Source organism: Hyla sarda, chromosome 13 (assembly GCF_029499605.1).
Source record: "Hyla sarda isolate aHylSar1 chromosome 13, aHylSar1.hap1, whole genome shotgun sequence".
In the NCBI taxonomy this organism is placed as follows: Eukaryota; Metazoa; Chordata; class Amphibia; order Anura; family Hylidae; genus Hyla; species Hyla sarda.
This window is the reverse complement of record NC_079201.1, coordinates 5829444-5852688: the sequence shown is the minus strand read 5'-3', so window position 1 is coordinate 5852688 and position 23245 is coordinate 5829444. Positions and strand designations below refer to the sequence as shown.

The following is a 23245-nucleotide window of genomic DNA, read 5'->3' as shown; positions in this document are numbered from 1 at the left end:
ATCAATTGCTGCTCAAATATTTCAGTTCTTACCACTAAGTTTACATTAGCCATCAGATTTTGACCCCCTGTACTACCTGTCTGCCTTGAGTGAAGGTAATTTTCTAAGTCCGTGCGCATCATTTTTTGGACCACCTTTGGTGGTTTATTGTCTGTGCATTTAATTCACCCTCCAACCATTGGTCTCTCCCTCTTTTTCAATAAGTTTGATGTGTTACATGACCCTCTTCCTATTGACAAAACAAAAGTTGGATTCAAAATGGCCGCCATGGTCACCACCCATCTTGAAAAGTTTCCCCCCTCACATATACTAATGTGCCACAAACAGGAAGTTAATATCACCAACCATTCCCATTTTATTAAGGTGTATCCATATAAATGGCCCTCCCTGTAAAGTATCGTGTATTTATGTATGAAGGAATGTATCTATTACTTGTCATAATCATCTGTTTATTTACAATATACTCTATTTATGTTCCAAGAAATGTATCCATTTAACTTACATCTCCATTTCTTTAGATGTTGAGTGTTAGTTTTTTTCCAGCTTGTTTCTTTACCAAACATCGGCATATAAATAATTTTTTTTGTATTTAAAAGATTCCCTAAAACCACAGCATTAAAGCTTAGATTGTAAAACGACTACATAACCCTAAATTATAGCTAAATAAATGTATTGCACTTCCCCCGCCCCCCTCTCCCCCACACCACCATCCTTGTTCCATAATTCTGCTCTGCTATAAAAGGCTTATTCTATGGGTGTCAGTGATCTGGATAGAGAGAGGTGTCACAATTCTCTATGGGACCTGCACTGAGAGTCATGTAAGCCAGGACTGGTTTTTCTTACTGGATTTCACTGGCTGAAATTGTTTGTCAAGGGTTTTTACGATTTTCTTATATGGGGTCTAGGATATTCCCCAGGTGCCCATTGGGGGCCCTGCAAATGTAGATGAAACAAAACCTCCTATAATTGCGAAATAGTTTTATAGGAATTTACTAACACCGCAGTAAAAGAACTAAATACAACATTGATTGTACTTGGGCGGCGTTTGATGGCTGTTAATTGCCGTATTCTGCTGCTGTGCAGTTGGGGCTGATCGACTCATAAATGTGCTTTACAGAGCAATCCCAGTCCCCACTGATACCAGCGCTAATGGTGCCGTAAACATTCCTCAGTTATATAGGAAAGAGACATTGCAAGGATTGGGCTTGATTTTCTTCTGAATGTCATTCTTATTGTGCCTCAGGATGGAGAATAGAGGTCATCATATTCCTTTAAAGGGGTACTCCGGTGGAAAACATTTTTTTTTTTAGGTCTTTTTAAGTCAACTGGCTCCAGAAAGTTAAACATTATTGTAGATTACTTCTATTAAAATTTTCTAATTCTTTCAGTACTTATGAGCAGCTGTATACTACAGAGGAAATTCTTTTCTTTTTGGATTTCTTTTCTGTCTGTCCACAGTGCTCTCTGCTGGGAGCACTGTGGACAGACAGAAAAGAAATTCAAAAAGAAAAGAATTTCCTCTGTAGTATACAGCTACTATTAAGTACTGGAAGGATTATGATTTTTTAATAGAAGTAATTTACAAATATGTTTAACTTTAAAAAAAAAATTTCCACTGGAGTACCCCTTTAACTCTAGGACAGGCATTTTCATGTGCCCGCTATGTATATGAAATTAACTACTATAATACTGCTCCTATATACAAGAATATAACTACTACAATACTGCCCCCTATATACAAGAATATAACTACTATAATATTTCTCCTATATACAAGAATATAACTTCTATAATGTTTCTCCTATATACAAGAATATAACTACTATAATACTGCTCCTATGTACAAGAATATAACTACTATAATACTGCTCCTGTATACAAGAATATAACTACTATAATACTGCCCCTGTATACAGGAATATAACTACTATAATACTGCTCCTATATACAAGAATATAACTACTATAATACTGCTCCTATATACAAGAATATAACTACTATAATACTGTCTCCTATATACAAGAATATAACTACTATAATACTGCTCCTATATACAAGAATATAACTACTATAATACTGCTCCTATACACAAGAATATAACCACTATAATACTGCTCATATATACAAGAATATAACTACTATAATACTACTCCTATATACAATATAACTACTATAATACTGCCCCTATATACAAGAATATAACTACTATAATACTGCTCCTATATACAAGAATATAACTACTATAATACTGCCTCCTATATACAAGAATATAACTACTATAATACTGCCTCCTATATACAAGAATATAACTACTATAATACTGCTCCTATATACAAGAATATAACTACTATAATACTGCTCCTATATACAAGAATATAACTACTATAATACTGCTCCTATATACAAGAATATAACTACTATAATACTGCCTCCTATATACAAGAATATAACTACTATAATACTGCTCCTATATACAAGAATATAACTACTATAATACTGCTCATATATACAAGAATATAACTACTATAATACTGCCTCCTATATACAAGAATATAACTACTATAATACTGCTCCTATATACAAGAATATAACTACTATAATACTACCTCCTATATACAAGAATATAACTACTATAATACTACTCCTATATACAAGAATATAACTACTATAATACTGCTTCTATATACAAGATTATAACTACTATAATACTGCCTCCTATATACAAGAATATAACTACTATAATACTGCTCCTATATACAAGAATATAACTACTATAATACTGCCTTCTATATACAAGAGTATAACTACTATAATACTGCTCCTATATACAAGAATATAACTACTATAATACTGTTCCTATATACAAGAATATAACTACTATAATACTGCTCTTATATACAAGAATATAACTACTATAATACTGTTCCTATATACAAGAGTATAACTACTATAATACTGCTCCTATATACAAGAATATAACTACTATAATACTGTTCCTATATACAAGAATATAACTACTATAATACTGCTCTTATATACAAGAATATAACTACTATAATACTGCTCCTATATACAAGAATATAACTACTATAATACTGCTCCTATATACAAGAATATAACTACTATAATACTGCTCCTATATACAAGAATATAACTACTATAATACTGTTCCTATATACAAGAATATAACTACTATAATACTGCTCTTATATACAAGAATATAACTACTATAATACTCCTCCTATATACAAGAATATAACTACTATAATACTGCTCCCATATACAAGAGTATAACTACTATCATACTGCCTCCTATATACAAGAATATAACTACTATAATACTGCTCCTATATACAAGAATATAACTACCATAATTCTTCTCCTGCTGCCTGCATAAGTGTCAGTAACGTTAGCTCTTGCATTGTATTTATAAACCATTTTAATATGGAAAAATGCTTCCGATTTCGTCCTGGTAGGTTAGTGTTTCAGTGCAAGTTATCATGAGTGAACAGATGTTAAACCAGATTTAAATAGTAATAACCTTTATCAACACTGAGCAATGCTGCCTCCAGAGATGATATCTTTAGGGGCTCCCAGAAAAGATCTTTATGTGAAATTCCTTATCTCCTAAGACATGAAATCCTGTCCATATCTTATGCTCAGTTTACCAGGATTTTATGAGAATCATTTAATAATTTCACACCCAGTGAGGTGAGACTTTTTATTTTTAAGTTCTAAAAATACACAAATTCACTTTGGGAATGACGGGTATGCGGCATATACCTGGACTTGTCATGTTATCTCACAGTGCAGTTACCTGACACTTATATTATAGATCTGTTCATTTAATTTACAGCCATAAAGACCTGTTAATTGCATCGCAAAAGTCATATATATATATATATATATATATATACACACATGTATATTTCCTTAGTGAAAAGAGCAGAGAAACTGCACTAAAATGGGATCTACCGCTTCTTGGGACAAAGGTAGGTGAAAGGGTAGGTTATTATGTGCAGTTGTTGTTATTACATTATAAGGATTGACATCCCTATTTTGCAAGTATTGAGTATATTTCCTGATGTGACATCACTGCTTTCCCCATATAAAAGTCTCCTGTCATTTCAGGTAACTTTTTAGGATAAGCTATAATGTGTGTGTACTGGAGGATTAGCAGTAATTCTAGACATTATACAATTAGTATATGCTATTTCTTACCAGTTTTCCCTTCTGCAGGCTCCACTTCTAATTTCTAGTTGTCCCTGAGCTAGTGGGTGTAGACTAGCTGCTAGGATGTCTTCCGAACACAAAAAAGGTATCTTGCTCCCCTATAGCTATATAGAACCCCCCCAGAAGCAGCAGAAGGATTGAGGACATTATAGAGCAGTGCTGAGCAGTCTAAGTGAGTCAAATACGGGGATGAGGTCTAATACTTTAAACTCCTACAATCACTCCACAGTCTCCCTGTTTGCCTGTCTCTCGCCTACTCTGCCTCCATCCCCCCCCCCCCCCATAGACTTTTATGGGTAGCCTGTAACTGGTCCCTCAGTGAAATGATAGGCTGTCTTGTATTTCAGGACCAACTAAAGCTATTTTTAAAAGTGAATTTTGCACTAAGGAGGACTAAAGGAGCCTAATAAGAGGAGAGGGAAGCATTTTTCATGGATATATGGTACAAAGTTTCTCACATTTGATTGTAATAATGATTTCTTTAAAGTTTTTTTTAAATGGCAGGGACCACTTAAAAGGGTTACTCTCATTTTAAACATTTATGGAAATATTTATGGGAAGAGCAGTGGGGGCAGGGCTTGTGTCTATCCCAAACTTCCATGGAGACTAAATTTTATGATGACTATGGTGACTGTGAATCAGCAAATGGGCGATTCTTACCAGGAATGTGTTGCATATTACAGGTCGGGCATCACTGTCCTCTAAATATGTTCCATTTTATAGGTGTGACATCACCACTGTAAATATAAACTCATCTATGACATTTTACAGGTGACATCATAAGTGACATCAGTTCTCTTAAATCAGTGGTCTCAAACTGTGGCCTTCCAAATGTTGAAAAAACTTCAACTCCAAGCATGCCTGGACAGCTGCTGGCTGTCTGGGCATGCTGTGAGTTGACGTTTTGCAACATCTGGAGGGCCACAGTTTGAGACCACTGTCTTAAATGATAAAGGAATATTATACAACAAAGACATTACTGCAGTGTTACAGTTCCAACGTGTATAACATCATTACACTGCTTCTCCTTGGCTATTCCTTGTAGTACATGACTGCAGAATGTCACTTCTATTCACGTTAAAACCAGGGACTGTGATGGAAACTAGAGTAAAGCGACACTAGTAAACCTGTTCTCCTTGTAAGATGCCGCAGGCTTTTGAAGTGAAGGATTGCATACACACACACTATCATGGCCATAAATGTTGGCACCCCTGAAATGTTTCTATAAAATGAAGTATTTCTCACAGGAAAGGATTGCAGTAACATGTTTTGCTATACACATGTTTATTCCCTTTGTGTGTATTGGAAATAAAAGCAAATTGGACAAAATGTCACCAAATTATTGTCCCACTTTCAAAATTGTGGATAAATAAGATTTTTTCAAGCATGTGATGCTCCTTTAAATTCAACTGGGGCAAGTAACAGGTGTGGGCAATATAAAAATCACACCTGAAAGCAGATAAAAAGGAGAGAAGTTCACTTAGTCTTTGCATTGGTCTTTGCATGGACAACAGAAAGAGGAGAAGAGAACTGTCTGTGGACTTGAGAACCAAAATTGTGATCTAGATTTGCCTTTGTCCACAGTGCGCAACATTATCAAGAAGTTTACAACCCATGGCACTGTAGATAATCTCCCTGGGTGTGGACGGAAGAGAACAATTGATGAAAGGTGTCCGTATGGTGAATAGCAGGATAGTCCGGATGGTGAATAAGCAGCCCCAAACAAGTTCCAAAGATATTCAAGCTGTCCTGCAGGCTCAGGGAGCATCAGTGTTAGTGTGAACTATCCATCAACATTTAAATGAATGAAACGCTATGGCAGGAGACCCAGGCGGACCCCACTATGGATGAGACCCAGGAGGACCCCACTGCTGACACAGAGACATATAAAACCAAGACTACATTTTGCCAAAATGAACTTGAGTAACCAAAATCCTTCTGGGAAAACGTCTTGTGGACAGATGAGACCAAGATAGAGCTTTTTGGTAAAGCACATCATTCTACTGTTTACCGAAAACGGAATGAGGCCTACAAAGAAAAGAACACAGTACCTACAGTGAGATATGGTGGAGGTCAGTGATGTTTTGGGTTGTTTTGCTGCCTCTGGCACTGGGGGGCCTTGAATGTGTACAAGACATCACGAAATCTGAGGATTACCAACGGATTTTGGGTCGCACTGTACAGCCCAGTGTCAGAAAGCTGGGTTTGTGTCTTAGATCTTGGGTCTTCCAGCAGGACAATGACCCCAAACATACGTCAAAAAGCCCCAGAAATGGATGGCAACAAAGCGCTGGAGAGTTCTGAAGTGTCAGCAATGAGTCCAGATCTAAATCCCATTGATCACCTGAGGAGAGATCTTATAATTACTGTTGGGAAAAGGCGCCTTCCAATAAGAGACCTGGAGCAGTTTGTAAAGGAAGAGTGGTCCAACATTCCGGCTGAGAGGTGTAAGAAGCTTATTGATGGTTATAGGAAGTGACTGATTTCAGTTATTTTTTCCAAAGGGTGTGCAACCAAATATTTATTAATTTAAGGGTGCCAATAATTTTGTCCAGCCCATTTTTGGAGTTTGGTGGCATTATGTTTAATTTGCTTTTTTCCCTCCTTTTTGGTTTAGTTCCAATACACACAAAGGGAATAAACATGTGTATAACAAAAAATGTGTTACTGCAATCCTTTTCTGTGAGAAATACTTAATTTTCTTGAAAAATTTCAGGGGTGCCAACATTTACGGTCATGACTGTATATATATATATACACACACACACATGTAGGGATAATCCATATCTGGTTTTCAAGTGGTGGGGACGTGTGGAGCTAATGAACCGTGGGCTTCATCTGCTTCTGAGGCTTGTACATCTGATTGCTGAATGCATGAACACACAGCTATGTACAGCTCTGAGGAGCCGCTTGGGGATGCTTATACTTAACCCTTCTGTGTATCTAATCTCCTGTGTGATACTACCTCAGTATCACTTCTGAGCAGAATACGCTGTGCAACACAGGAGCCTTTGGGTGATGTACACCGCTGTATATCTATACAGTAACATATGTCCTGACCTATGTTTTGTTTGGTACAATACATTTTTAGTATGTGGCGGCATTTGATAGTATTTCTATTTAGACAACTGCCTGTGCTATTTTGGCGCCATCCTGTATGATGCTGATAACAATGTGGTACATTTTATAGTTATTTGTTCCTTCTACAGGGGGCACCAACAGAAGAACTCAGTGCGCCATATAATGTATGACCAACTCTGGTCTAATAGAACCACATAGCCCTTCATTACATGTCTTAGGCCATGTGAACTGTCTGCTGATCTGTGTATATAAGCCTGTTATGTATTATACTATCTGCTGATCTGTGTATATAAGCCTGTTATGTATTATACTATCTGCTGAGCTGGTGTATCTATGTATAGTGTGATACTGACTGCTGAGCTGGTATATCTTGGCCTTTCATGTATAATACTACCTGTTGAGATATGTGTGTACGCCTGCTACAGTATGTGTGATACTATCTGCCAAGTTGTGTATATGTAAGCCTCCTAATTGTGATACTGTTTGTGAATTTTTTATCTAAGCCCATGGTGTAAAACATAATCTTAGTAAACTGCGCACATTCTACATTTTCTATAGTTTCTTTCAAATTCATTACAAAATCTGCAGGGAGGATGATATTTCAAGCAAGGTTCAGCCTTCACCTGGGATAGTGTTCTATGTGTGGTAACGGGGTGTGATGAGGGAAGATGGCATTAACCCCTTGTATTCGTGATGCCAGGGCGTGGTTTATCCTCGATACCTCTAGATTCTGGGCTAGGCACGGGGGAAATAATGACTCCGATGCCAAGTTATGGATAATGGTATTTTAACTGAGGGTAGACAGATGGTCAAGTCTATACAGGTCAGCCAGGGCCCACGGAGGTGACCAGTGACCCAGAGACCTTAAGGGCTTGCTGGGACTTGTAGTAGGACTGGACAATGTAATGCAGGCCACGCTAACTTGACAGATGACAGGGACTGACTTGACTGAAGACTGACAAAGCTATGACTGTAGCTTTCTTGCATTTGACGGTGGCTGCAGGAATTGACTTTGAGGCCTCCACACTAGGCACAAGTGACCTCAGCAAAGACTTATCTCCAAAGAGAGAAGAGCAAAAAGAGAACGAGAGTTTGCTCCACCCAGGGCTTATATGGGGGAGTCTAGCAGGGAGCCCATAGGTCACTCTTGGGGTCACCTGGTCACTGGTACCTCCTGGGTAACAATCACATGACATATCACATGGTACAACTCTTAAAGCAACAAGACATTTTATAATACATTACAATGCAGAACATATGTACAGAGGCGAATCAAGTACAAGGGAGCCCAGGAGACACTGAAGGGAGGCTGCCGGACAGGGCATCAAGGGTAAGGGGTAATATCTCCCATACAGGGCTACCACATATGCCTTTGCCCTGTATGTATATACTCTGGAAAAGCCATGGAAGAGTGGCTTGTTGGCACCCCCTAGTTCTTTGGCAGCAAGGGGCACACACGCCACCACTGAATTAGCATGGAAGGCTTTTACATATGACAATATCTCAAAATGCAAAGAGTCCATAGAGATCCCTGAAATTAAAGGGTTGCCTGGCTGCCATTATGTAGCTTTATTTTGTGTCTTTTGACCTATTTTAAGTTTCCATCATATTAAGTTGCAGAAATGGAGTCTGCTGGTGCCAGGAGAATGTTCTGCTCTCTAGCAAGCCAGGAAAAGTGACAAGTGAAAAACACAAGGGCAGAGACAGGTTCCAACACTAACACAGGAGATTCCAGGGGCTGGAGACCTGGCTTCTTTAAGAATCTGTCACATTCCTGCATAACTCCCTGGCTCTGCATCTACACACATATATATAGTGTGGCGTCCACATATCCATTACATATATAACTGTGACATCATCCTTTCCTCTTATTTTAGGGCACCTTTAACTTTTACAAACCTCTGACAAGTCATAGTGTCATATTAAAAGATGTGATTGCTGGAGGTCCAGGTGCTGAGACCCCCAAGATCGCTCAAATGAAGGGGCAGAAGCGCTCATCTGAGACCTGTGCCCCTTTACCTTTCAGCGTTTTGTTTACAGATTTATATAAAAAAGTTTTAAAGGGTCATAAAGCATTTGACATGTCTTAAGTCCACACTGACCACGTTCTCTCCTGTATCTGGGGACATCTCAGGGCTAATTTATAAATTGCGGGGAGAAGCAGTGCTTCCGCTAGATTTAGCAATCGGTAAGGGTCTGAACACTCAGACCGGAACCAATAAAAATGTTTAAACATGCAAAAAAGAAACAAAGCGGCAAAGAGTAGCTCAACCTAAATAATCTTTATAGATGCCGCCAAAGCGTTCACAGAAATGACATAAATTACACGCAAGAAAAAATAAAACACTATAAATGGTGCACACTTAGTGTCTTTTACACAGGTAACTGCTAAGATTAGGAGCACTCCGGTGCTTAGAAATCTTATCCTAACAGCTATCACGCCCCCTCCCGTAGGCTTGCATTGAAGGGCGGAGCGTGACGTCACACGGGGGCGGAAGCGTGACGTCACACGCTGCCGGCCGTGTGGTCGCTGATAATCAGACCCGAAGCGAACACGCTCCGGGGACTGATTACAAACGAGATGCCGCGTGCATGATCCCGAGGGTCCCCAGCGGCGGGACTCCCGCGATCAGGCATCTTATCCCCTATCCTTTGGATAGGGGATAAGATGTCTAAGCACCGGAGAACCCCTTTAAAGAGAAAAGGGAGTGCTCCTAATCTAAGTTTGTTACGTGTATAAAAGGCAACAGTCTACTGAAGCAATCCATCAGATTCCAAACTCTCCAGCATGACCAAGACCAAAAAGCTGTCAAAGGATGTCAGGGACAAGATTGTAGCCCTACACAAGGCTGGAATGGGCCACGCAGCTTAGTTAGAAGTTTACAACAGTTGGTGCGATTATTCACGAATGAAAGAAACACAAAATAATCCTTGCAGAGTTTCAATGATCGTGAGAACGGTGAGGAATCGGTCCAGAACTACACAGGAGGATGTTGTCAATGATCTCAAGGCAGCTGGGACCATAGTCAGCAGGAAATGAATTGGTAACTATGTCGTGAAGAACTAAAATCCTGCCGCACCTAACAAGGCTCCCCTGCTCATGAAAGCTTATGTACAAGCCCTTCTGAAGTTTGCCAGTGCACATATCAATGACTTACTTTCTGTGAGAGTGAAAGGATCGGGCAGTTAAATCCACTGTGTTCAATCCTTCTCTTCCTCAACATATGACAATGGTAAAAAGTTGAGGGCACCCCTCTACACGATTGATGATCAGCTGATCCCAGTGAAATTGTCAGGATTGGTTGAAACTTGTATAAAGTGTATGGCTGGCTTATCAGCTTTTCAAGTCCAAGAATATAGGGTTGATTCCAGTCACCAGTTTCTCTTAAAAAATTACTTTTATTATAGATCAATCAAAATGAGCAAAGGACACATAGGGATAAAAAGAAAAAAAACTAAACTCTTCAACCATACTTAGTCAAAGGATGATTATAAGTACAGCCCTGAATGTGGCTGGAGTGTCATATTCTCTATTTTCACTTTAATTTACAGCAGATGAGAAGGGTGCAATGTGGCCGGAGGTGAGTGTGTGGCACCCTTAGGGTTAATTTAAAGAATAGCAGTGTCTGTATATTGCATTCAGTTCGTTGTGATGCAGAAACATGGACGCCTGCCTGTCATATGCACCGAGCGCGTATTTCCATTGCTCAAATTTATCCTTGCATGAAATTAACAAAAGAAAAAAGACAATGTTGTTTCCATTCTATCAGTAATTTTTGATTGAGGTTTATAAAGACAGAGGGTAAAGCTGAAGGTAGTGAGGAATATCAATAGATGAAAGAGAGAAGATATCTTCAATGGACAACCTCTTCAGAGGTTATTAAGGTGGGTGTATCTATCAGGACCCACTTTAGGTTACCCAGAAAGGAAGGCTGCTAATAAGAGAGGATCCAATCTATCCATATCATCTAAACAATAGCTTCCCTTTAGTAATATGAGACTTTTTCTCGCCATTGCTTTTTCGCCCCTGCCCTCAGACCACAGGGGCCTCTTGAGACGTACAATGTTGTTTTTCTGTCTTGTCCCTATTACTTTCCCCGTAGGAGTCTCTTGTACTCTTGTTTAGTTGCCCTCTAATGTTAATGGGATTTGCTCACTGTAGCAGAGTTTCTTATTCTTCCTTCTTCTTCCTCCAGATGAGAGTTTCCTCTGGGGGTCTCATGAGATCGCCATTGTCCAGCGAGAGATCATGACCCCATGTTATTCCACTTCTCTCAATCTCAGGAACAATAAACATCAGTGAGTATGGCTGCAGTATATGTACGTCCTGGGTTATTACAGCTGCTTTGGGGAATCTCACTCCCTGCGGCCCCTGTGGTGTGTGTGTGGGGGGGGGGGGGGGCAGTAGCTTCTACTTAATGGAACATGAAAACCATCCCTAGGGTAATATAAATGCAGTAGACTGCACGTAAGAGTAACATAGTAAGGTGATGTCTTTATAGAGTATATGGTGAGTTGGCCATAGAGGATGACCACTTACTGAGATATGTTGTTAAAGGACATGTCTGCTCTGTGCATGTATGAGCCATACAAAATTCTTGGTTATTAGGGGGCAATAGCAGATTCCTCCTTATTTCCCAGTAGTCATATCAGTCTACCCCTATAATTTCTGTAGTAGACACATCAGGCTCTCCCCATTATCCCAGTAATCACAAAGCTACATACCACTGACCTAAAAGGCACATCTAGCTCTTCCTAATTTTTCCAGTTTTCATAGCAGTCAAACCTGATTATATCCTTACTAGGAAAATAATGGCCCTTATTTATTATAGTAAACCTGACCTATTATGTTGAGTTGTGTGCCAGAATTTGCACCACAACATCTGTCTGCGCCACAATTTGTGCCAAAAAATCAAAAACTGGACCCACTCTCCATTGTACTCAGAAAACCCAAAAAAGGGGTGTGAATCGTTAGAAAATCGCTAGAAAACCCCACAGCTCAGAGCATGTGTAAAAAAAGCAAAATGTAGGGAAAAGTGCAAAATGTAGGGAAACTTTAGTAAATACCGTGGAAAAATATCTGTTGGAAAAAAAACACACAAAGAAAACTACACCCAACTCTTAGTAGATCAGGGCCAATGTCCTCCCAACTGCCCTAGTAAAGTCTAAGCTATAACTACTACGCTAATAGTCACAGCAGGTTCTTCCTTAAAGGAGAACTCCGGTGAAAATGTACTTATTCCCTATCCAGAGGATAAGGAATAAGTAGCTGATGGCGGGGGGTTTGATCTTTGGGACCTTGGATGGGACCACAGCTCTCTCCATTCATTTCTATAAGAGCACCAATGATGCCCGATTGCTGTACTCTGTTTTTCTCGGTGCTCATATAGAAATGAATAGAGCACGTGTTGGCCGCAGCACATGCTCCTCACTGAGCGCCGAGTCTACCTAGCACAGAAATACACGAACCATACTTGGCATTCATGGTTATTAGGGGTAATAAAATAAACATGATTTTATAGAACATTACTTTGCAGAAAGTCACTGACTGCATAAGTTCAGCAATGACATTGCAACCAACGATATGTAACACTGTCCTACTTATCACTTGAGGTTTTGCCCCTAATCTAGTCAGAATTCCAAGTTATCAGAGCAGGGCCCCCAATTCCTGGATAGGCATAACATTTTCCTCTCAATTCCTCGGTAGTCATAGCAGTCTACCCCCATTGATTTCCCAGTAGACACATCAAGCTCCTCGTTGCCCCAGTAACAACAGAAGACACAAAGCTCTACTCTATTACCCTTACAATCACAGCAGGGTCTTCTCTAACTTCCCCAGTAGGAATAACAGACCAACCCCTTACTCATGCGTCGCTTAAGTAAGGGGGCGTACCCCGAAACGTCGAGTCAGGCCCTGATGGATTCCCAGTAGCGTGTAAGACCTCTGCTAATGTGTGATAAGAATTGCCACAAGATCTTATATGTAACATCTACTGGACCTTGAAACTACAGAAACAAAGAAATAAAAAGAAAAATATGAACGTCTAATGGTGAGCGCTTTGGCATTAATTACCTTTAAAAGATTGCTACCTAGAGGTGAAACTCCAAACCTGGGCAGCATACTTAGTGCACACGTAAACTATCTGAAAAGATCCTAAAACATAAAAGCATGTCTAACACTGGCTTCTAGGAGGCGTCACAGTGGTCGCTTCAGTAATGCTGTCCACCTAACCCACTGAAAGTATCTACAGGGCACCCCAAATAAACAGAAAAGCTTACAAAGTGTGGAAACGGGGAGCAGGTGGACTCATTACCAGTGTCACCCATCTGGCTTTCAGATGGCACAATTACGGACCATGCTGTAGTTTGATTACAGATGTGGGGTGGGTTCTCGCTAATGAGCCCAGATACATTTATGTGCCAAGAAAACTGTCAGACTGAAAATCTCAAAGTTTCCCCGGGGATCCAACTGCGGCATCTGAGCTGTAAGATATGTCGGCGATGTGTTTACAAAGGGATTAACCTATCAGGTTCTGGGAGCCAGGAACAATAAAAGTGATTTCTTCTTATTTATGTTCCTTTTTCTTATTTTATTATGTTTATTGTGTTTATTTTATTTGTCACAAAATGTCAACCTATTCCTCTAGTTTTTAGCTATGAAGTTTTCCATTTATTTGTATTTATTGATAAACCGGCCACAACTAGTCTTATGCCCTGGACTATTTTTCTACTCACTCACGTGTCCAGTCTTGAACAACACTTTTACATTTTGGTCCCATTTGGATGTAGTTATGTGTGTCTTGTTTTATGCTCTTGACATCTTAAATAGTAAAGCTGGACATACACTTGAGATGGTTGACTTGTTCCATTGGAAAGTACTGGATTTGGTCAACAGTAATCGAATGTTATGGCCAACATTTCTCCTATGAGATATATATGTGCAAATTAATAAATGCATTCACTTCATTTTCCTCCAGCAAGCCTACAGAGCTGTCACTCAACCAACCTCTTACTTAAAGTTTCTTGTACCCAAGACTCAAGGCAAATACATACACATTAGCAAAAAGATGGCAATGCCCAATGTTTTCAGTGGGACACCTGACCATCTAATGTGTAGGCCTTCTGACTTTCTCTCCACAGAGAATGTTGGTGGAGATAACCCTCAGGCATGTTGTATTTTACCTAACCAACCCATTTATATTTGAGGAGATAAGCCACCACCAGAGGAGCCTGACCACAGCTTTCTTCCAATCTCCCTATTACGAACATATGACTCTTTGACTGAAATGATTCCACTGACAATTTATTTACTGCAAATCTGGATAAGCACCGACAGAAAATATGTTATACGTGATCTTATGAATCGTTATACTCCACAGCTCCATTCATGGGTCTGCAGACTTCAGGACTGAAGTCTCCTCACAATCCCACAATAGTGACTTGCAAAAAGTAGTCTTTACACCAGGCGTTCATCTTATATACAGTAGAAAGATTTTGTCTGGGTATGTTCACATATGATGGATCTACTGTAAATCTTCAGCAATTGGTTTCTGTGCAGGAAATCTGCAATTTAGCAGCAACGTGAATGAGATTCATATATCTTTTTTTCACATTGTACAAGAAAAATCTGCTGAAAATTACCGAAAGTTGACTGGCGGGGTAAAATCTGGTGTCTACTACTTGTAGGGTTTTGCAAGAGGATAGACACAACTCTATAGAAGGCATATAGGTAAGCCAGTATGCTGCTCAGGAGACCTGATCCCGCTACTCTGAGGGTGCAGACAAGTGCTACACTTTTTCTCTACACAGGTTTTAATAAATCACTACACCCTATTTTCTCTGCACTGCAGCATATTTGTGAGTGCAGCTCGGCAGCATAAATACTGGATCAATACAAAAATAATGATATCATGTATTTACAAAGTAAAACAGAAGCTGTAAACATTAAAGGGTGAACCGAGTCTTTAAATAGGAAATGTTAAATGCTTTTATGTATATTATTTAGCTCATTAATACACATTGCGCATTTCACATAATTGCTGAAAACCCTCACGTTACTTAATTTTTATAAAGCATAAGCAAAAGGAGATTATATTTAAGTTTGCTAAACCAGACTCGGAGGCAATTAAAAACTTTTAATTAGAAATGAAAGGGGTCGTTCACCTTCATCTTCATTGCCTTGCCCATGACGCCTATCGCGGTCAGTTGTGAAATCTTCTCATCAGAGTTTTACCTTATCATTAAAATGTCACTGCTCAAGGAGTCCAAAGAGAAGAGATGTAAAGCCAAACAAATTTGGGCTCTATACTCGGTGGAATAAGAAGGTGACTTAAGGAAAAAAAGAAAATTTAAATTGCATTTTTTTACCCGGTGTGTTGCATGTCGATTACCGCTCCGGGAATGATCTTAAACAGATGCAATAGCCCTGGGGCACCTTTGAGGAACTCGTAAGCCATAGTTTGCCAATTAAAAGCTGTGCGCCAGGACTTGACCAATATGTTTACTTCTTTTAGGCATCTGGGACTGAATAAATCAGAACAGCTCCAGTTGAGAAGGTGATGGAAAGAAAGATAACACGTCTCATGTTGTGCAACGGAGACTCCAGGTAACGCTTGTCTGGATGCAACCAGTTTCGATAAAGAATCCTTTGTTCAAAACAGTAGTGTTTACTGTGCCTTTCAATTTTTTTATTAAAGATGTCTGCTCCAGTAACTGCTCACGATCTGTCTTGGAGACACCTTATTGTTGTATTAGATCTAAGAAATTGTATTAATAGTTCGGTTGCAAATTTAAAATAGAGGGTTAAAACAAAAATTGACTCATATGGAGGAGAAATTTAAATGCTTCCATGCAAAAAGGAATTTAAGATATTAGCAAGTAATGCCCCCAAAAATAAGGTGCCCCATCCTGCTTTGCTTGATTGGTTGATGTGCCATTTCTCAATCGGATCAGATATTTATGAGATCCTTAATCATTTAAGGAATGTTCCTATGGATAAGTGACAATGTAGTCAACATAGGGACAGTTGCTACTCTAGTTACTCAGAGTTAGGTTAAATTTGCAACTAATATGTCACATGTCCAGATGGTTTAGCTAACCCAGAGTTCCCTGTTATCAAACCACAACCTTTTGTCAATGAAGCTTTTCCTGTATGCGAAGTGCAGGAATGAGACCTCTGGACCTTAGGATTCCATGAAAGAACTTTATTAAACTGCTTTTGTAATCCCAACAAACTACAGTTGCATTGTATAGCTTGGGATATTACAAATGCAGAGGTTCACAGATGAATAGGTTCTAAGTCCAAAGTTAGTGAAACTACTGATGAGGATCTTCACAGGTTGGCTCACTGTGGTGCAATATGTACTGTAGACTTCTCTTTCCTCACACAACTTTCTGTGACATGATACCTGGAAAGGCGTGGCAGCAAAAGGCCAATGAAGAGATTAGTGTATTCTAGAGAGATCCTTGTTCAACTTCTTCTCTCTGGCATAGATAAAATAATGCCTTCTTGAAGATGAAGAACTTATGCACATAATCCTAACAGCATATACAGGACCAGTGACTTGATAGTAGACAGGATTGTTCCTAGGTAGAAGACAGGTGGCCTAAGTGAACTTATGCCTAGCCAGAGCCGAGTTAGGCCCAGGCTTGTTTGGTTCAATCCCTTCTCCTGGGAGAAGGAGGTTGAGCTACAGACATCTCCTGCCCATTGGTTGGGAGGATCATGTGACCAATACCAATCCTTAACACCCTTGTATGACCTCAATGTATGCAATAAATAAAATAAAAAAATAACTCTCCAGTACCTCATACACATTTATGCAATATGCAAAACCTTTTACACTCAGCCACATGACAACTGTCGTTGCCTTTTTCTACAAAAATTCCCTAAAGTCGCTTTCTTAAGATATAACCTGACTGTATTAACTGATTTCTTTTTCCTGCATGTTTTTTGGTAATGTTATGGTGCAGGTTTGAGCTTTAGCACAAGGCAATTTATTAATCTGGCCACCATACTTTATGAGTGGACCAAAATTATGAGTGGACCTTAACATGCGTAGCCTGCCTTAGCCTTCTGTTTGAGGTATACTTTGGAAGCTCTCTCACCCTGCACATCTTGCTAACAGACTGCAGTATTTCCCAATGTATAGACATACAGGGGAATACTAGTTGCTTACTCCCAGAAGAAAGCCCAGGGAAAGCCCCAATGATATAACTCCCTATGTACATGTGGTAACGGGATGTGATGCAGAGACCTTAAGGGCTTGCACCGGACAGTTTAATGCATGCCATGCTGACTTGACAGTTGCTGACAGGGACTGACTTAACTGAGGACTGACAAAGTTATGACTGTGGTTACTTGTAGCTGTTTGTGGCTGCAGGCTGGACTTGAGGCCTCCTATGGCTCTGGACATTCCCTAGGACTCAACGTGATCTCAGCAAAGACTTGTAAGGAAAGAGAGAGAGAAGCTCCACCCAGGGCTTATATGGGGGAGACTAGCAGGGAGCCCATAGGTCACCCCTGGGATCACCTGGTCACTGGTACCTCCTGGGTAACAATCACATAACAAGTCACATGGTAAACTGTCTTAAAGTGGCAACGCTTTCTGAACACATTACATGATATAATACATTAGAAACATATTTACATGGGGGGACAGATGCAAGTGGGCCCAGGGGACACTGTAGGGAGGCTGCCTGACACGGTAACACCTCCCGTACTGGGCCACTACATACAGTTACCATATCTGGGCAGTGCATTGCTGCGTAGTATGGCTCTGTAATGAGCCCTCATCTCATCCTGTCCTCTCTTGCAGAGTGGTGGTAGTACAGACAACCACCTGGCGTACACACACTTATATGTAAAATAGGTGGCTTTCAGCAATACCACCACACACGGTGAGGCTTAGAAGAGGAAGGGAGACCCGCATTTCTGTTTCAAAAAGCTCTTTCTTTACTTTCTTAGTTGTCCATTAAAACAGACGTCTGTGGTAGATGCCAATCACTAAGATTATAGTGGTTGCCACTATACTATAAGATACTGTGCGACGGTCCCCACACTTACTAAGGGGTGCTAAGGGAAAGGTCAGGAAAGCCAGGTCAATACCCCATGGACTTGTCAAGAAAATGGGCCACGGGGGTCCCTAAAGGTTGGGAATTAACAGTGGTATTCCCTCATAGGCCATAATAGAAGAGGACAACCTTGTTATGGAAATAAACTTTTAACAGAGATACACAGGCAGCCAGACTTGCTTGAGCCATTTCTGCATTAAAGAGCCAAGCCCTGCCTTCACACATGACCAGCTTTAATGGGACCTTCGATGGTGGAGATTTAATTAAATTAACAGATCCGAGTACAACACATGGAGACGATGAGAGAGGGAGAGGAAAAAATAAAAGACCAATATTCCAAGAGTGCCAACCGTGAAGAGATGTAAAATGCATTACTTGTCATTGACACAACAAACGACGTTCATTAGTCATTTTCCAAGTGACCAGGTCTGCTGCTCTGCGTCGCCGATGAAGGGAATTTCCGGTAATTCTATTTTAATCATTTTGTTTTTTGCCCAATGAAAGATGGGAGTCAGCCAAGGGGAGAGAAGATGAGGTCGGCATGAAATGCCCCCCTTCTAGAAATTCATCTGAATATTGAGCATGTATCTTGTGTCGGGAGACACGTCAGACTAGGGACAACAAACCTGCTGGCCAAAGAGATCCACCTCTGCTCTGATACAGCTTTTATGTCTTTTGTGTGGCCCTTATGCATTTAGCTGTCTGGGCATGCTGGAAGTTGTAGCTATGCAACAGCTGGAGGCACACTGGTTAGGAAATACTAAGTTATATTCTTGTACATAGGGGCTGTATTATAGGAGTTATATTCTTGTATATAGAGGCAGTATTATTGTAGTTTATATTCTTGTATATAGGGGGCAGTATTATAGTAGTCATATTCTTGTATATAGGAGCAGTATTATAGTAGTTATATTCTTGTATATAGGAGCAGTATTATAGTAGTTTATATTCTTGTATATAGGAGGCAGTATTATAGTAGTTATATTCTTGTATATAGGAGCAGTATTATAGTAGTTATATTCTTGTATATAAAAGCAGTATTATAGTAGTTATATTCTTGTATATAGGAGCAGTATTATAGTAGATATATTCTTGTATATAGGAGCAGTATTATAGTAGTTATATTCTTGTATATAGGAGCAGTATTATAGTAGTTATATTCTTGTATATAAAAGCAGTATTATAGTAGTTATATTCTTGTATATAGGAGCAGTAATATAGTAGTTATATTCTTCTATATAGGAGCAGTATTATAGTAGTTATATTCTTGTATATAGGAGCAGTATTATAGTAGTTATATTCTTGTATATAGGAGCAGAATTATAGTAGTTATATTCTTGTATATAGGAGCAGTGTTATAGTAGTTATTTTTTGTATGTAGGAGCAGTATTATAGTAGTTATATTCTTCTATATAGGAGCAGTAATATAGTAGTTATATTCTTCTATATAGGAGCAGTATTATAGTAGTTATATTCTTGTATATAAGAGCAGTATTATAGTAGTTATATTCTAGTATATAGGAGCAGTATTATAATAATTATATTCTTGTATATAGGAGCAGTATTATAGTAGTTATATTCTTGTATATAGGAGCAGTATTATAGTAGTTATATTCTTGTATATAGGAGGCAGTATTATAGTAGTTATATTCTTGTATATAGGAGCAGTATTATAGTAGATATATTCTTGTATATAGGAGCAGTATTATAGTAATTATATTCTTGTATATGGGAGGTAGTATTATAGTAGTTATATTCTTGTATATAGGAGCAGTATTATAGTAGATATATTCTTGTATATAGGAGCAGTATTATAGTAATTATATTCTTGTATATGGGAGGTAGTATTATAGTAGTTATATTCTTGTATATAGGAGCAGTATTATAGTAGTTATATTCTTGTATATAGGAGCAGTATTATAGTAGATATATTCTTGTATATAGGAGCAGTATTATAGTAGTTATATTCTTGTATATAGGAGGCAGTATTATAGTAGTTATATTCTTGTATATAGAAGCAGTATTATAGTAGGTATATTCTTGTATACAAGAGCAGTATTATAGTAGTTATATTCTTGTATATAGGAGCAGTTTTATAGTAGTTAGATTCTTGTATATAGGGAGCAGTATTATAACAGTAAACATAGAAACATAGAAGTTGGCAGATAAGAACCATTAGGCCCATCTAGTGTGCCCAATATTCTGAATACTATGAACAGTACCTTGCCCTATCTTATATGAAGGATTATGCCTTATGCCTATCCCAAGCATGCTTACATTCCTTCACTGTATATACAAGTAACACTTCTGCAGGAAGGCTATTCCATCCATTCATTACTCTCTCAGTTAAGTAATACTTCCTGATATTACTTTTAACCTCTTAAGGACGCAGGGCGTACCTGTACACCCTGCTCCCGGTCCCGGTATTTAAAACGGGGTCACGCTGTGACCCCGCGTCATACAGGGTCAGTCCCGGTGGCTTTGATAGCTGAGACCCTGGGCTAAAAGCGAGCGGCACCGATCGTTGTACCGCGCACCATTAACCCTTTAGACACAGCGATCAAATTTGAGCGTTGTGTCTAAAACGAAAGTAAAAGCTTCCCGGCAGCTCAGTCGGGCTTAATATCGCAATGTCTTGATCAGCTAGGACGCGAGCGGAGGTCCCCTTACCTTGCTCAGTCGCGTCCGATCGGCGTTTGATTGTTCCAAGCCTGAGCTACAGCCTTGAGCAATCAACCCCCTATAACGCTGACCGATGCAAAGCTATGGCTTTGCAGGGATCAGTGTAAAAGATCAATGTGTGCAGTACCCCTTTAATCCTTTCCCTAATAAAAGTTTGAATCACCCCGCTTTTCCTATAAAAAAAAACCCCTGTGTAAATAAAAATAAACATATGTGGTATTGCCGCGTGGGGAAATGTCCGAACTATAAAAATATATAATTAATTAAACCGCACGGTCAATGGCGTAGGCGCAAAAAAATTCCAAAGTCCAAAATAGCTTATTTTTGGTCACTTTTTATACCATGAAAAAATAAAAATGAATAAAAAGTGATCAAAAAGTCTGATCAATACAAAAATGGTACCGCTAAAAACTTCAGAACACGGCGCAAAAAATGAGCCCTCATACCGGCCCGTACATGGGAAAATTAAGTTATAGGGGTCAGAAGATGAGAATTTTTAATATAAATTTTCCTACATGTAGTTATGATTTTTTCCAGAAGTACGACAAAATCCAACCTATATAAGTAGGGGATCATTTTAACCGTATGGACCTACAGAATAAAGATAAGGTGTCATTTTTACCGAAAAATGCACTGCGTAGAAACGGAAGCCCCCAAAAGTTACAAAATGAATTTTTTTATTCAATTTTGTCACACAATGAATTCTTTTTCCATTTCGCCGTGGATTTTTTTGGTAAAATGACTAAGTGTCACTTGCAAAGTAGAATTGGTGGCGCAAAAAGTAAGCCATAATATGGAATTTTATGTGCAAAATTGAAAGCATTATGATTTTTAGAAGGTGATGAGGAAAAAATGAAAATGCAAAAACGGAAAAACGCTGAGTCCTTAAGGGGTTAAACCTTTGCCCCTCTAAGTTAAAACTATGTCCTCTTGTGGTAGTTTTTCTTCTGTTAAATATCTTCTCCTCCTCCAAAAGTTTTTATCATATCCCCTCTGTCTCGCCTTTCTTCCAGGCTATACATGTTGAGGTCCTTTAACTTTATCCTGTGGTCCATGTACTAGTTTAGTAGCTCTTCTCTGAACTTTCTCCAAAATATCTATATCCTATAGAAACATAGAATGTGTTGGCAGATAAGAACCAATAGTTGTATTCTTGTACATAGAAGACATTATTATAGTAGTTCTGTTTTTGTGTGTAGACAGCATATTAGTACTATTAGTTCAAGTACTCTTGCCCATGGAGGCCAATATTAGTCCAAAGTTCACAAGGACTATTTACTGTACCTATATGTTAATAGCTATTTGGATAGGAATTGCACTTTGCTGCTCTTGAAATTTAAAGTATTAGGAGGTGTGAAGCACAAGGAAGACATTCTTCCCACCATGGAATATACATGAATTGCTTTGTGAAAAATGAAACCCCTTTCTATAAGAAACATGTTCATTTTAACACACAGTGACAGCTTTAAAGGTGGTTAAAGGCAACGACTGTAAAATCTGACAAGGATTTTCTGTCTCTCTAGAGAAAACCCTTGAAGTGATTGACTCCTGGGACCTGTCCCTTTGGTGTGTAAATAAATTTGCACAAGTCTTATTGGTTTCAGCTTGGCCCGACTCCCTCTCATCCAGTTTCCGATACTCTACGAGATTGGTACCTTCTTTGTTTGAGCCGTTTCTAAGCATGAAATCACTCTCAGATGTTACAAGTGGAGGATAATGAGTAACAGAGCAGGGAGCTAGAGGTACATTCCCATCAAACACATCTACTTTAAGCTCTGCAGGAAGAACATAGAAGGTCATGCTAGGATAAGAATAAGGCATTGTCTTGGCCGCTTACTCAAGCCTGTGACAAACTGATCTTCTGGGATAAAATAAAAGGGTTCAGTTCCAACCAACGTGAATTCATTAGGAGTTCCACAAGGGTACAGCCTTTGAAGCACACACTTACCAAAATAGGAAAAAAGATCTCTATGGCCGGCAGTGCTGGGTCTGAAACTTTTGTGGTTCCAAATCAAAATTTTCCATACCAAACAGATGTTTGGTGTAAGATGGATGTCTACCTAGGAATACCATTTTGTGTATCAGAAATGTGTCAGAAATTTTATCATTTAACTCCATTCTCTGCTACAGAGTTACAAACAGTGAAGCAAAAAAACTATTCCTGCTGTCTGTAGCA

General features: G+C 39.0%; 2 protein-coding genes across 9 annotated transcripts in view; one reads left to right on the top strand and one right to left on the bottom strand.

Moving 5' to 3' along the window:
* LOC130297600 (protoheme IX farnesyltransferase, mitochondrial) overlaps nt 1-23245 on the bottom strand; it is a 492900-nt gene that overhangs the window by 274275 nt on the left and 195380 nt on the right. The window lies entirely within an intron of this gene.
* LOC130297601 (heparan sulfate glucosamine 3-O-sulfotransferase 3A1-like) overlaps nt 1-23245 on the top strand; it is a 191701-nt gene that overhangs the window by 5185 nt on the left and 163271 nt on the right. For 3 of the 5 annotated variants that reach the window (XR_008849613.1, XR_008849610.1, XR_008849611.1), the window contains exons 1-2: nt 17616-17763; nt 18496-18850. The gene's annotated coding sequence lies outside the window, so the exon portion shown is untranslated. Of the gene's footprint in view, nt 1-11510; nt 11614-15827; nt 15920-17615; nt 17764-18495; nt 18851-23245 lie in introns of those variants that run through there. The other 2 variants (XR_008849614.1, XR_008849612.1) reach the window with 2 other exon arrangements.